General features: G+C 38.6%; 1 long non-coding RNA gene across 1 annotated transcript; it reads right to left on the bottom strand.

The window, feature by feature from the left end:
* Window positions 1–2,232: 2,232 nt before the first annotated feature.
* On the bottom strand, window positions 2,233–16,497 carry LOC142093161 (uncharacterized). The gene is made up of 3 exons (XR_012677307.1): window positions 16,421–16,497; window positions 15,886–15,970; window positions 2,233–2,916 (listed from the first exon to the last, which is right to left on the bottom strand). It is a non-coding gene; the product is annotated as an uncharacterized LOC142093161 (long non-coding RNA).
* Between the last annotated feature and the right edge of the window lie 235 nt (window positions 16,498–16,732).

Raw genomic sequence — 16,732 nt, 5'->3', positions numbered from 1 at the left:
CCCAAGCATCCAAAAGAAAAATGAAAAGTCCTCAAGTCTTACACATAGTATCAGAATAATCTTTCCAAAAACATTATTGGTGGGACACACGCATCAGGCCCTGTAAAGGAAAAAGCTAATGGATTTATCCAAATGCTTTCAGTAAATGCTCAGCTCCATCTGCCAGTAAGCAATATTCCTAAACTGGCAGTCTGGGAAGAAAAGACTTCTATCATATCTCTGTTATGATAGCATTTTTCATTCTGATCACCAGAAAGTTTGTGCTGAATGTTGAAGACACAAACAAAGCCTTCATTGAGGCAAATATGGAGAGTGCCTCATTCATGAGAGAAGGAGAAAAGGAATCAGGAAGATAATATGACATTTTGCAGGCATGCAAATCTCACTGACTAGCAGTGCAAGAGCACTTTCCTGAAATACTACCCGTAGTAAATTGCCTGCACACAGTCTATTCACAGATGTCTTTGCCAATCTAAAGTAGCTATTCTCTCAGTAGCTTAAGAGTAAATACACACTTGTGACGCATTCAGATATCACTGACTGCATTCAAGTGTCTATCATACAAAAACACTCGAGTTCAGCAAAGCACTCCAAGGCACAGATATTTTTTAGTTCTTAAAGGTCAGTAATGACAGCTTCATTTCACTGTTACGTGCTGAGGATTTTTTCCATGCAAAGCTCTAGTGTCGTCTGAGAGAGCACAAAACGATCTCTCCCAGCTGTAAAAGTAATAGTTTTAAGTCAACAACCTCTGTCTGCTCAAAACCAGCTGTGACATGGCCCTCAAATGGCAATCTGCCCCCACAAATTCACTAGATTATCTGTAAGACCACTCCCTAGACTGTCGCAGCTTTCAACGGAAAATGCGAGCTGTTTATCGATAGGTCACTCTTCCAATTCTGAGTAATTTGAGTTACATCTAGAAATAATTACAAAAGATGGTTCTAGCATGGCAAAACCAAATATACTTCATAAATTCACTTAGGATTCAGTGAGCTTGAGGCAAAGCGATCAGGATAAGAAGAACATGTCTTAGGCAGTGTCTTCAGTTCCCCAACCTCCAAGCACAAGGGTATCTGAAGGTCTTTGCTTAAGCTTCTATTGCATTTTTAAGTCTTTAAAGGGCCTGCAGCATTCTGTAGCACTACAGCTAAATTTGAGGTTTCTTGACACATTATTGTCAAGTGCATTGAGAAAGATGTTTCTTTGTGTAAAAATGTATGCATATGTCCTCTCATGTTGTCCTCAGTGGGACATCTCTTCTACATTAAGGGGCTTGTGTAAGATACAGTTGAGTATCTTTGAATAACTGAAGAAAAATGTAAGAAGTAAACTGTGGCAACGTGTGGGTGTTTCATTATCCGGTTGTACCTAAAATTACTAAATTACATGCAGCAGCATAAGGAAGAAATGGACAATTTGAATGCCTGGAGAAAAGTGGGCCAACCATCACATGTCAATAGTATGCCTCACTGTCAGTAGAAAATACAGTTTGGGGCACAGGCAGTGACTATAGCCAAGCTGCATTTTTAAACTTTGGCTCGCTATATGTGGCCAGTAAACAAAAGGTCATTGGAATTTTAACTTCAAATTCAACCAATTAATCCCTGCAGGCCAGTTAAATGATTGCAAGTTAGAAACATGAGGAAGACCTTGTATTGTGTAGAAAAATCACTACAGCATAGCTGCCATAAAGCTGAACTACTTACATTCATAGAAATGTAATGGAACCTTATTTGTGTTTGTTCTTAGGATCATAGGAAAATTCAGGTTGGAAAGGACCTAAAAAGGTCTCTAGGCTCCCGCTCGAAGCAGGGTCAGGAATAAGGTCAGACCAAGTTACTCAGAGCTTGTGAAAAGGAATTCAAGAAAGCAACCTCTAAATGAAAACCAAGGGGCAAAATATCCCTTCCCCCTTGATTCCACCACCACCACTGCTTAAAAGACTGTTAGAGAACTAACCTTAAAAGTACATTTCCAGCAGTCATTTGTCACCTGTATTAATTTATTTGGTTCAAATTATATAAAATCCCTTGTAAAGGAAGTCATATGTATTAACTGGCCACCCATTATTATTGCACACAATGTTCAAGACAAGGACATACGAGGAACTATAAATATCTAAAACCTAAAGTTTAGAAAAGGATCAGTATTACTTTGTAGCTAGGCTTCCTTGAGGGACACAGGCTTGAGTGGACAATGAGTCCTTTCACAGAATCAGAGAATGGTTGAAGCTGGAAGGGACCTCTGGAGGTCGTCAAGCAGGGACACCTACAGTAGGTTGCCCAGGACCGCGTCCAGGTGGCTTTTGAATATCTCCAAGGATGGAGACCCTAGAACATCCCTGGGCAATCTGTGCCAGTGCTCGGTCACCCTCACAGTGAAAAAGTGTTTCCTGATGTTCAGACGGAGCCTCCTGTGTTTCAGTCTGTGCCCATTGCGTCTTGTCACGTCACTGGGCACCACTGAGGAGCCTGGCTCGTCTTCTTTACTGCCTCCCTTTGGATATTTGTACGCATTGATGAGATGCCCCTTGAGCCTTCTCTTCTCTACGCGGTCCCAGTTCTCTCAGCCTTTCCTCATAGGGGAGATGCTCCAGTCCCTTAATCATCTCAGCGATCCTTTGCTGGACTGTCTCCAACAGCTAGCTCCGTATCTCTCTTATAATGGGGAATCTGAGAGTGCTTTCCACTAGCACAGCCCAATCCTGCAGCAACCCACTTCTGATTTAGCTGGCCTGCATCAGGAGTAAAAGCATAGCTGCGTGGCTTTTGCAATTAGTAGCAGATGAAGCATCAGCTCCTGGAGTTTGCCCCCCTTCAACACTGCACGACTGCATGAGCATCCATGTTAGGGCATCCTTGTGGACACCACGTACTTTTCCCATGTCTCATTGCCTTGCTCCCATTCTGATATCTAAAAAAAATATCAGTTGCATTTGTTGTAATTTTGTATCATTTTAACAGTGCTACCTATGAATCCCAGATGATTCTATGCTGAAAAAGCCACAGACTCCCAATAGGAAACAGGAATGGGCTCTCGTGAGAGTCTATAGGTCTTATGCCAAATAGAATGCTGAAAGATCATTTTATTTTAATGGATGTTTATTACAGTAGAAAAGTGTCCTGTTAGCAAAGACATTTTCTAGTTGCCATGAGAATTTGTTAATACTGCCCCCTGAGGATCGACACTGATCCCCTACATCCCTTGAGATTTGACAATAAAGCTAGGAAAGAAAAAAAGTTTACTACATATTGTATAATTATTTTTTTAATTTCTTTTTTTTTTTTTTTTTTAAGAACCTGTCACACTGTGTTTTAAAAAGTTGCCACATAAATTCTTAAGGGTGGGGAAAATGTTACATCTTGTTATACTGATTTGATCATAGCCAACATCAGTTCTAATGATGGAGCTGAAAGAACCTTTTTTCTCTACCTGTCCATGCCTGATAGTCTAGTCCCTTGATACTGAAGTGAGAGATGAGATATTAGTTAATTACTTAATGCTAGCTTGATTCTAAAAAGAGACCCCATCCACATCAGAATATCCACCTAGAAGAAAACTTTTCACAATAACTTTCTGAAGTATGGGAGCTCTAAGTGAGTGAGTCATTACAGTATTATAGTTCCTCTGACAGACAAAACAAACAAACAAGCAAACTAACAAAACCCCTGAAATCAAACAGGAAGGTTCTAACTACCATCCTGTACTACCTCCAGTTCTAGTCTGAAAGCATTCCTTGTCCCCATCCCCTCAAGATTTAGAATTTGCATTAGTCAGTTTAAACATGCAGCTAGAAAAACGCCAATTTTCTTAATGGAAATAAAATAAGACCATAAGCCTAAGCAGCAGGAAAACAAAGAATCTGCTTATAAGGGTACAGAGATGGATGCTAAATGCATGTTTATGTATCATGTCAATTTCTGAAGAACAAAAATACTGCCTTACCAAATATTAGTCCTATCGCTAAATCTAAATTACTTGCTTTCCATCTGCACAGGTTGAGCTGTATATTCTAGACTACAAAAGTTACTCTATTGTATGGCCGATTCCCTGCTGGAAATCAACGCATGACTGAAAGCAAAGACAAAAGGCAGCCTTGTGTGAAAGTCTCAAGAATACTGTGTAACACTGCTGCCCAAGGCACTCACACACATTATAGCATCAATTTAAGTTAACTTGAAGGAATGCAAAGGATATTTTCATCTTTCTTTTGCACTATAGGAGCGAGTGGCACTATGTATGTTTAAATAATGCATTCATTCTTTCAAAAAGAAGTTCGACATCCACGCAGATACATTAAAGCAACCTTAACCAAGCAACCAGAATTGTGCATTCCTTCCCTTGGTTGCTGCTTTCGCAAATAGCAGTAAAGAAGAACTTATGTACAATCAGCTCCAGGAAATTCCTTTGTTGCTGGGGGTACTTGCCTCTTTCTGGGAGAGAGGCACTTCCTTCTGTACTTCCCTCCCCTAAAAGTAACACACACTGTGAGTAGGTAAGCTCACAGAGGATGAAAATATTTCACTGCTTTGTTTACTTTCATTTGTGACAAATATACTTCAAAACACACATCAACATGATTTGCCTCAGCGAGCTGGTGTCTCCTACTGGCTATCACAGTAAATCCACTTACAATAGCAATGAGTTTACTCTTTTTATTTCAAAGACCTTTATGTATGGAACATTATATTCAAAACTCTTCAGGTAAAAGTGACTGAAAGGGAGTGACTTTTTCTTTCTTCTCCCAAATGTCAGACACAAAGACAATACAATAATTTTCTTCTCTCATTGCTAACTGGGATGAACATTTGGGAGATAAGTATCCAAAAATATTTCTTTATGTGAAAATGCATTTATCACCTGGGAATTAGCTATGCCTATTTGTTACACTGACCAACCAGACAGTGACCAGATTTTAATTCACCAAGAACCTGGCACTGTGCTATACGTAAATTAAAGCGCTGCTAAAGCTTGCAAGAGCAGGAACTAACCTGTCCAATAGTTTACTGGGTCATGGTGCAAGAAACTTCCATTCTTATTCCTAACCTGTTTTCAAATACACACGTCGCACACGTAATGAGTAGATGAAAGCTCACCGATAAGCCTTGCAATAAACACCATTAAATTTTATGAGAGATATACGAATAAACTTCCCTTACAAAGTAAGTATAATAGTAAACTTCCCTTTGGTTTCAATTTTCAAATCCAGTATGTTTATAGGAGCTATTTAAATTCCCCCATCATCTTCTTGGTAGTAACTCCATGCAGTTTTTCTAGCTGTTGCATAAAAACCAACCGAACAAAACCAAACCACTTATCTCTTGCTGTAGATTATGACATTATGCTAAACTGGCACTGATGAAAAAGAGGACCACAGCCACTCAATACATTTGGTGCATGAGAGTTGGCTCTTATTATTTTTATGAAGCACTGCAACTAAGAACCGCTTCATATAGTTTTTAGTCCAGTCAGTGTTAGGGTTACAGAAAGCAATGAGACTTCAGGAGTTTGGTGTGTGCTACTGGGAATATGTACTGGTAAACTATTCTGTGTCCTTTGTTAACTGCACCTATAAGCATGTATTTATTCAGAATTTCTTATAGGGGATGGTGACAAAGGAGCAACATCACTGGCAGAATAAAGCTTGAGCACTGTAATGAAAACACTGCTCTTTTCATTGCAAGTTTTGTCGAAAGTCGATCGAAGATATGCATTTAGCTTGTACATAGCTCAAAATACGAAGATCAGCATGCTGGTTAATCCCAAATTATTGATTAAATTTAAACAAACTGGGAGGTTTTTCAGGAGGTCAGCTTGACTGCCGCATACCAGATCAGCTTCGGCAGACAGCAAATACAAGGCTAAATTGCTTTTTCCAATCAACTGATCTGAACATAGGCCACCGATCTAGCAAGTGCACAGTTTGTTAAAATGTGTGTGTTTTTAAACTAACAGCCACAAGCAACCGGTCAGCTCAGGTAGGATAGTATTTAAAAGCATAGTAAAAAGACACTTAATTTGTCCTAAATTGCAATGAGCTTACAGTCTATTAATTTGCACAACCAACATAGAATACCACAATAGTATTAGCACAGCCTCTGGAAAAACTTGTCTCATTTGCACAATGGTGACCTGCTTTGATAGTTATTTTTGGCAAGTCTTTCCTAATCTATAGTCTGACATTAGTAAATTGACTCGTAGCTTATAACCAAAAAATAGGGTTTGGTTACAGTTTTGCATAAGCATGCTTTCATTTTTAAAGGTTGGCAAAGACTTATGTAATATCAACATGTTTAACTAAGACAATGGCCAGATTCTTCTAGGATCCATACTTGCATTATCATAAGGGAAGTTCCCAGATATTATTTCTAGCCCTTACACTGAAATTAGCCTGTGGCACAATCTGTCACAGCACAGAAATCAATACAAACTCATGCTTCTGTTTGTCAATTCCATTTGATGGTCCATGCTGTACTGCCAGCATTGACCATCAAGGGACAAATAATGGAAATGCACTTGAGAGTCTGGACCAAGAGCACCTGCAGGATTGCTGTCAGGGGTGTGCAACTGCTGAGAAATGTACAGAGCAAGAGAAGCAATCTGCCTACTGATACACACCTATTTTATACCCCTTTAATCCAGACAGACCTCATGCATATTGCAGATAACTCCTCTTTCATTAAATAGCCCTCTCATTTGTCCACAGTGCCACAAAAGCCTGATAACAACAGCACTGTTTTAAGAATGCACTTCAACTAAACCCAAGTTCCAGAGTCCTTCCTCTCCAGAGGAGCATGAGGTCTACTGGCCGCAGTTTACACCCAAGTATTCTAGTTGTTAATAAGGTCAAACATAAAATCCAAGAAGCTTTGATACTAAAAAAGCTCACCCTTGCCATCAATACCCTTCCAAGGCCCCTACCTGGAACAAATGCCTCTCTGAGGGCTGTCTAGATGCAAATTTGCCACCCACAGCTACCTTCTATCCTGAACATGCCTTAAACGAGTTTTCCAGCTCCCTTTTCAAGAGCAGAGCCAGTCATCCAGATGCAGATGCAGCCATAAGGGGTGACTAGAGTCATTCACTACTGATTGGCAAGGTTTTTCGAGCATATGGCTTAAATATGATCTCATTCATATAGGTAGGTTAGGTGAAAATACCAGCATGGTATTCCTCAGCCTTAGGGCCTTCAAAAACCTGCTAATAGACATAACAGACCTTAGAACATACAGATACAAAACAAAGGCGTAAAAATACTCAAGAAACAGTGGTAGGATCACTGCTGAAGGCCTGGTCAGGGAAGCACAAAGGGAAGGACAGCTACTTCTCTGTTCTAAGGGGCCTTTTTTTCTTTAAGTGTTGGTCTACTGCCTAGTCTATGTCAGCGTGGTAGAATTCTATGCGCCTTATATGGTTTGTTCTGAAATGGATGGTTCTTTTAATGACTTCACAAAGATTTTTTCATCCTATAATCACATAAAAGCATTTTCACATAATTGTCTTCATTAACCGAAATCATCAGTGCACATGAGAAATATCTTTGGCCCAACTTTGCTGTGAAAATCTTCACATGGAATTATTACTAAGTGACTTTACATTTTATTTTAATTTCCAGTATATATCCTAGTCTGTTTTAGAAGACAGAATGCCTTGCTTAGCACCTCACATTGTTCTGTTGCCTTGTACTTGAAGAAAATGGGTTCCAATTATGAGACTGCTGGTTTGATCCTGGTTTTACACCTTTTCTGGAGAAACACAAACGGGGTTAAAACAAGCCTGGTAAGGGAACCAGACCCTGATAGGCTAGACAGAATTCCCTCCCTCCCCCCTTTTTAGAGTTCCAAACGGTGGAAAAAACCTCAGAAAGTCTTCCGCTTGTTTGGCAACTAACAGAAAAATATTTCTGTTTGCACTTAGCAACACTCTGAATCAGAATTTTTGGAACAAAATCAGTTTACAGAGCCTATCCTGTTACTCCAAGCTCTCTGCAACAGTTTTACTCTGGCTTCTTGCCTTTTAGAAATCTTCAGGGCTGAGAAATTTTTCAGGAGACTCCACTCAAGGGAAGATCTCCACAGCTTCCCTTCGGGATACTGCTCTTTCAGAGCATCTTGCTTCTTTTTTTAAAAAATAAATTCAGAGGAAAGACAGACAGCAATAAAAATACCTCCACAATTAACATGGGAAAATGGAAATACCACGCTTATGTAAAACGACTGTAGTATGTTGAGATTTTTTGCTTTATGATAGAAAACAGATCTGTACTATCTGCACACAAAAATGAGAAAATTTTCTTTTCAGTCTCTAGTATTATATTATACAGGAAGGATTTTTAAATTATGAGCTTAATTCATACACTTATTAAAAAGCATAAAGTAAATGATTAACGTAGAAATGGGTAAAGTGTAAAGTTTCTACCTTCTCAGAAGCATGGTTGCCCTCTAAACTGCCATCTGAATTCACACAGTCTCTCATCTAGTGTGGCTTAGAATTAAAGCAGGGAAGTTACGATCTGATGTTGCTTCAGTTCAACAGAAAGACATTAATTGTGGATCCTGATCCTGAATATATTCTGTAACTATCTGAAAACTTCTTGCCTTATTAAAAACTAAAGAATGGTAAAAGGAAATACCTGGTAAAACAGTTTCAAGGCAGCTGCCTAGAATTTTTTCATGGTAATTAGCTCAGTTCATAGACTGCAAAAATATAAACAAGACTAATTAAATACAGAAGAACGACATTTTCTACATTCATAAAACTACACATCAGCATTTGTAAGCCCTCATGAAGGCATCTAGCCCTCATCCTAATTAGATACGGTAGTTTAAAACCTAAAAATGGGGGGGGAGGGGGTGTGTGTGGCAGATATCTCTTCTTGATTTATCAATTATGGCATTTTTTATTAGACTAAAATGATGCATATAGGCTTTGAAATACATAATCCCAATGCCAGTTTCTGTAGTTATGAAAAAAGGGCTATGCTAACAACAAAGTCAATTTCATGTTCTGGTATTCCACTTCACTGTCTATCTCCTCAGTTTAAGGGATGTGGCCTGAGGCCACAGTCATGATAGTGAGCTATATATAACACTGGCAATAAAAGAAGAATAAAATTCTCGTAGGAACTGAAAAAAAAAAGTCCCGTATGCATACATGCATTAAATCGGAGTGGTAAGTCTACCTCATGAGTCTCATGCTGTACCTTTTGTAAGAACTTTAGCAGATAAATGAAACCTTAAGCAAAAGTTCACATATGGTTCATCAAAACATACAAAAAACCAATTGTCTGCTTACCTACAAGAAACATTTCTGATTGTCCTTCAGTCACGAGAATAATTCTGTATGGGCCATGTGAATCTCAGGTTGAGTCTCGGCTGATTACAAGAAGCTGCACATGTGCACGATGAGATCTGCTGTTAAACGGCAACTTCCCGCTGAAGAACAAAGTGCTGTGCTCACAGACATTTTGTACTTTGGCAAGCTCAGTCATCAGTGAAATGATATTTAATTTTTTTTTTTTTTGTATCTAGAAAAGCAACTGGGTGAGCAAGACCCATTAGACTGCAAGCTTCCCATCTCCGTAAGATAGAAATATACTTAGCAGCTATCCTGAGAGGAAACTGGAGATAATTTGGCACTGTGCTGTAGTAGCAACACATCACTGCTTTTGAATTGCAGAACCAAGTTCAAAGGGACAAACAGCTTTGCCCTACTACTGGAGGGCAGAGAGCACAAACTCAGAAGACAATTACACAGTATTTGTCATTTTAAAAAAAAGAATGACTGCAGTGGAAGCACTGAGAGCTCCAACACTGTAAAAAGATTAGAAGCTAAATACATTTTGAGCAAAAATGGTTATGTCTTGAGTATGTCACGTAACACACGACTGCAGAAATCTCCAACATAGCACAGAACAGGTGCGTTCATATCAGTGTGGTATTGAGCAGGAGTTCGCTACAGCTGAGCTGCTCTTAAATCCTGTGCTCTGATTAAGATATTGTGTGGCCACATCTTGTCACAGGTGTGGACAGCTCAGGCACCTGTAACTCAAGCTTGCGCTTGTACCAATGGTTCTTGTAGTTTGGCTAAACTGGAGCAAAAGGAGTGGAAAGACACAATCATTGTTTACAAATAAAAATTTATAAAAGGGGAAACTGTAAACAGTTAAACAACTAAAGAGGTATTGAAGAGAAATCAGTGAGACAACTGAACATGGACGAACTTTCAAAGGAAGTGATGGATGCATGTAGTTGACAAAACACTCAATACCATTACATGGAGATTATTTCAATATTGGTATTTGATTTGAAAGGGTGACCAGGCAGGTCTAATTTCTCTCTCTCTTTCTTTCCATCTAGTTTCTATCTCTCCTCTTTTCAAGTTGTATTAGGATGACATTTCAAATATCAGTGCTCTGCATGAATTCCAGAAGCAACTTGTGCCAGCGGGAAGGGAGACATACAGTATCTGAATGAACGCAAGGGAACTTGATCAAAATTTCAGCCTCGTGTTTTTTTCTGAATGCTTGCTGTTCTCCTTTCAGATCTGGAAAGTTGCAGATTGACATATCTCTGCATTTTTTATGTTGTGACTCTCTTCTCCTAAGATTTATGCCCTACTGGTTCTGGGAAACTTGTGACCTCTGCATTTTTAATTAGAACTCGTAACTTTTTCCATAGCAACATATTTTGATGTCGCAAATACAGAATCTGTCAAATCAAACAACTTCTGGTCAGATGAAGTCCAAATACATATAAATGCTGAGCAGCAACAGGATGTATGATATGACAGTTAAGAAAAAAAATGAAAATAGACAGCAAAAGAGGGATGGAAGTCTTGATTTTGGTTAATTTGTAAGTTTGATCTTAGTAATCAATGAATCAATACAAATATAAAAGAATTACATTGCATGCTGAACTGGTTTAGACAAAGAATTCTTAAAACTGATTTCCTTGCAGCTGAGAACAGATAAAATCCAGCTGTCTGATTGGTGTGCCAGTACTCACATGGTACAAAGGAAGTGAACTATTCTCAGGAAATATTCTAGATGTGGAAAAAGGCTTACAAGGATGAACTGTGTAAGCAGTCAGTGAAAGAAAAAGAAATCCTCTGCAACAAAGCCGGATATTATCAGATGCAGGAATAATGCAATTCAATATGATGGGTTAAGAAAAATAATTTAGTATAATACAGCAGTTATATATGTATTTTTCAAAAACATTTATTTATGATACCTTGCATGTACCAAAAAATATTTCCTTCAATAAAAAAAACTAGGAATTTTTGTCACACATTTATGTGTTACTATAATTCATTCACTGATTCTTGATTACAGACATTTTTTGGTATTACTGTTCTTCACACTTATATGAGCTTTTTCAAAATATTTCAGTATCAGTAGAGACTTGTGCAGATTAGTGCTTCCTGTCACCTTTTCCTCGTAATTACCAAGAAAGCCACTACCAAATTTCCTCTCTAATATGAAAAAGTCTTAGACAGAAATAATATTATTTTCTGATTAACCAGACTTTTGCTCACTCTTACCATAGTCAGTTACTTGTGTTTCCTTTTCCTGCTTTAAGCTAAGATTCGGCTTCAGACTAAGAAAGCATCTTTTAGTGCCATTACCAGTACCATGCAAGACAATCACCCTTTTGCAAGGATGCCCATACGTAATTCATTGTCAGGCCAGCAGCCAAGAGATATGAATGTGCTCATTAAGTTTTCTAAAACAAATGTTGAACCGCATGAACATCTTCAAGAAGAAAAGGCAAGCACTAATGTGGGAATAGCTGCTTTTTTTTTACCCCCTCTGACTAGTGTTAGACACATGATTACTATCCCTTTGTCTTTTCCATCTGTTTCCACTTTGCATAAAAAACACTGGAATATTAAGTTAAACTTGGTGTCTTTTAACCTTGCATTGCAAATAAGGCCTTCCTGGGGTTCCTGGATCCTCCACTATCACAGGCACCCTGCCTGAGTGTGTGTCAGGGGAGAGGGGCACAAAAACACAAGAAGATTTCCTAGCAGATATCTGATACTTCCCCTCACCTGTCTCTGGTATAAAAGAAAATTGACTTAGTTCAACATAACAGAAGATGTACTTTGGTAGCCTGCAAGACTGTCCAAACAGAGTATGAAAATAGATGACATTACTTACACAACTTAGATTTTCTACTTTAAAATGAAATGCTCTATTCGTATAAACTCTCCTCCAATTGTCAGAAGAGGTAATTTTTCAAATTAAATGCTTCATCTCACCAATTTAAGGAAAAGAAAGAACACTGCTGTGAAAGCTTTGATTTCTGAAATACACAACATTTTAAAATTTATTTAAAAACAAGATGGAACAATTCAATAAATCTACTGCTACATATAACATTTATTTAAGCAATCTGTCAGCTAGTTTGCTGGTATTATATATGAGATACAGAAGGAGCATCACTATATTTATGTGTGCCTCAAAAAGAACCGTATTATTTTTGAAAACCAAATAGTAAGAACGGAATGTTTTGGAGATAGAGAAACAAAATTTTCAGGATTTTGCCTTCCAAGTACAGATTGTTCAAGCTTTTGCCTGCAGCAAACAGGCATGTCTTCTGTCTAAGTGGCTTGGTGAGAGAAGTTGAAGCTGACATTGCTTTTACAAAAACGGCGGCATTCATTCATTTTCTGTGTTTGCAGCTTTCCCAGCTATTTCCATAGATCCTGGCTGCCTCATGGGTCCTAAGGATGCCATAACCTTAAACAGTCTTATAAAACTAGAGGGGGAAATGATCTTAAGCAGAGAGCCTAGGAGAATGTCTACGGGGCTTTACCAGCAAAGTTGCTGAAAAAAGAGCCAAGATTCAGGGGTCCCTGACCTTTCCCAGCCCTCCTCCACCAGCATCAGCCTGCAGTCTGCTCTGTAAAAGTTTCTGCTCACCCAGGGAGCAAAATAAGAGATCTTCTCCAGGGACACACTCTCTTTCTTCCACCAAGCCACTCATCAGTCCAATGAGGCATGGAAACCAGAAATAAAAAAGTGAGTTAAAAAAATGTATGTCACTCAATAAGGGTTTCCCACAGCAGAGTGTAAATGCCCAGACATGCACAGTCTAACACTGCATCATCAGCAGAGCCCCAGCCTTCACACTTAGGCCTTTGGTGTTCAGAGTGAGCTGTAATGGTGTAGAACCAGTGCCAAGCACTTTCCTGGTGAACCATGCATCTATGGAGCATGTATATAGAAACATGTTTAAACTGAGTAACATCAGCACTTAACAAGTGTTCAGATCCTCTCATCCCCACCATTCATACAAATGTGCACGGCATTTCATTAATGGTGTATTTTCTCAAAAAATTTTTGGATTTATGACTGTTATGTAAGGCTTTTTGAAGGCTAACAGTAACTATCGTTTCTTGGGAAAAACTCCTGGTTAGTATAGTCTTGTTTTTATCGTAAGTCACCACAGATCAAGGTAAAATTGATAAATGTGGAGAATTTTCCAATAAACTAAAAATCAGATATTAAACATAACTAACTGCAGTATACTATTTTTTTTAGTTCAATTCACTAGTTGTCAGGTTATGATTAGCCTTTTTTAAGTGAAACCTATGAAACAGTTTGTCTATCCCATTTTTGTGACCGTTTCTAATTCCTGTCGCAGGTTCCACACAGGGAAGATGTGAGGTTTAGAGAGATTTTGCACCACCTAGTGAGCCACTGATGCCTGCATCAGCAAAAGAGGAAGCAGCTGCTAGCACGGAGCTCCAGGTGTGTTTTGAATGGGTAAAATGCACTCTCTCAGCACAAAATTCATGGAAGGTTTGGAAACTGTTGTTCCAGAAACACAGGTATGCTAATGTTCTTTCAGGAGCACAGTTCCAGCCTCCACACCGTGAGCATCTCCTTTGTTTGTTTTAAAACTACTTCCTGCTGGTGCTGCTAGACCACCTAGTGCTTGTATTGGAAGAGGCGTTAACAAGCCACTATCCCACTGGCTCCTGGGGGCAGCTACGTTATGTGCATGGAGGTCTGATACTATAATAGACTTTACTGCACGAATGTGTGAAGACACACGACGAAAGCCACAGTCTGCACGCTCTGCTCAATGGGCTCTCACCCCAGGAGGGAAAAGCCTGGTCTCAAAATGTCTCATGAGAGTACAGCACAAGCCATAACAGAAGCCTGCTCTGGGCTGGGACTGCACAGAAGTCACAATAGTTTTCCTTAAATGATCATAGAATATCTCAAATTGGAAGGAACCCGTAAGGATCATCGAGTCCAACTCCCTGCTCCGTGCAGGACTACCTAAAATCATATGACTAACAGCATCGCCCAGAAAAAAATATATATAATGATATATAATATCTATTAAATATATTATGTATAATATATAATGTAATGCAATATGTATGACATTGTTATATATATTATATCTTATATATTACACATATGCAATCACCAGAAATAGAACCGGATGTAAAAATTACTCTCTCACTCTTAGAAATCCCTGTAGTACAGTAAGTATCCACTATTTTTCTGTACCCTTTTACTCTTTTTTGTGCTTACACTGACGGTCATAGGTATCTTAGGTAGCCAACTGCTCTCTGCTCACAGCTTTAAGTGCCGGTGCACTGTTTGTCCAGAACTGAATAGTATAAAAGTCGTATGTAAATAAGTTACACAAAAGCAGGGTTTCCCTCCTTCACTCAACCCTCTATGGAGTCAAAAGGCAAAAAACTTGAATGGAAAGAAGTACTCCACTTTCAACTGTCTTGTTCAATGTAAAAGCCGCAAAATTCATAATTGGACTTTCTTTTTCAATAAATTCGATACTACACTGTGGCAAGTAAATGTAACTTTCCTCCAACACAAAGTGCCTTCACATAAGCAGTGAATCAGACCAAACATCAGTTTAGCTAAATATCTTGCTTCCTACAATAACGTCTAAAGGGTAACCACGGAAGTGTATAAGATTAGGACATACATGTATTAAATAAAGGGCTCCCAATATTCTCTCATCCTCCAGAAACTTGCATTTTAGGGGTTTCTTAAATCAGAAGACAGAATTGGTCCTTTCTGGATTTCCTTTCCAGGAATGTGTTCATCTTCTGTTGAACCCATACAAATTTCCCATGTTCACAACATTCTACGGCAATGGGAAGAACAGTCATTTTCTCTTTACTCTGAGAGTGGCTTTTGTTGCCCCCTACTTCTCATGTTGTAGAAAGCACACTAGTATTACCTTTGCAATGTCTCTCATGACTTAACAGAATTCTATCAGATCTCTCCCTTTTCCCCCATTATTTTACTCCTTTCCAGACTAAAGTGTTCAATTTATTAGGCTGCTTCTGCATGAAAAATAACTGCATACTCTTCACTGTCCTTCTCACCCTTCTTTAAACCTTTTCCAGTTCTACTATCTTCCTTCTGAAGCAGTGAAATGAGAACTGCACATGTGGGCACGGGGAATTTTTACAGTGACAGGATTTATTCTGGAAGTCACCTTGCTTTTTTTCACCGTTCTAGACTAATTAAAAGCAAAAACCTCCAATGACTATTATAGGTATTTTCCCTGGTTTTTAATAGTCAGCTCAGAGCCAATTACTATAAATGTAAAATTAGGTTTGTGAGGGGATTTTTTGGTATTTTTATCCTGGTGCATCACTTCACATTACCTGCATTGACCTTCAACTTTCACTTCATTTGACATATAATGTAACAACATCCTCCTGTAAATCCTCAGGGAGATTGAAGACCAGAACCTTCCATGAAAACAGAGTCTCCTCGTTATTTTCCCATTCCCAATCACTTATGAATGCTGATGAGTCTGGGTTCAAGACCCCTGCAGGACTTCCTGGACATTGACTATTTCATCACGTCTCGTTACCTACCTTCTAAAGCATTCATTCCAACGTATAGGGACTCTACTCTCATAGACCATGACATCCTAGCAGTTTCAGCACTGCAATGTGGTTTCTGAAATAGATCATTATGATTTTGATATAACTTCAGACTAGAACATTTTATGATGTTTTTATTTGGTTCCATTTAAGTGCATTTCCCATTACCTGGTTTTAGCATAAACAGGATTTTGCACATCAATTGTTCAGCAGCAACTACAGGACTTTTACTCCAAACAAGCAAAGTAACAAGATAGCTTATTCCCTGCTCTGCAGCTCTGTCTTCAATGCTAAAGGCTTCTATTGAAGGATAGCCTCAGCATACTGCAAACGTGGAATTCAAGTATGCCAGAGAGAAGTATAACTAGGGAGTGTTCACTCAACCAAAATTTGTTGTAGTTTTAATTTATACAGTTACGTTACTTACAGAACTTATGTAATTAAACACTTTTGCAAGAGACGTACTACTGTATGTATAGTTTATATAGCAACATTAAATATTTATAGTTATGCAGTTACAGTTTACCTGTCACCAGAATAAGTTCAGTTCATGGAGACATCACACTAAGGACAAGAGAAATGTTACTTGAAAGTCCCCTAAAACAAGAAGAAAAAACATGCTTTAGCAGTAGATTGCTTTTACCACTAACTAGAACAAATAGTAAATTTCCTGTTCATAGTCAAAGAGACTGAGGAATAATTTTTACTGAAGATAACTTGTTTTACAGCTGATTCATAAAATCTGCAGATTGCACAAAGTCTCTGAATTATGCTTTGTCAGTAAGTGGGAACTAATGGTGTCTCCTCAGAGAAAGACACTTGTATTCCTCCACAGCCT

The sequence above is a fragment of the Calonectris borealis genome, chromosome 26 (assembly GCF_964195595.1).
Source record: "Calonectris borealis chromosome 26, bCalBor7.hap1.2, whole genome shotgun sequence".
In the NCBI taxonomy this organism is placed as follows: Eukaryota; Metazoa; Chordata; class Aves; order Procellariiformes; family Procellariidae; genus Calonectris; species Calonectris borealis.
This window is presented reverse-complemented; position numbering and strand designations above follow the sequence as displayed.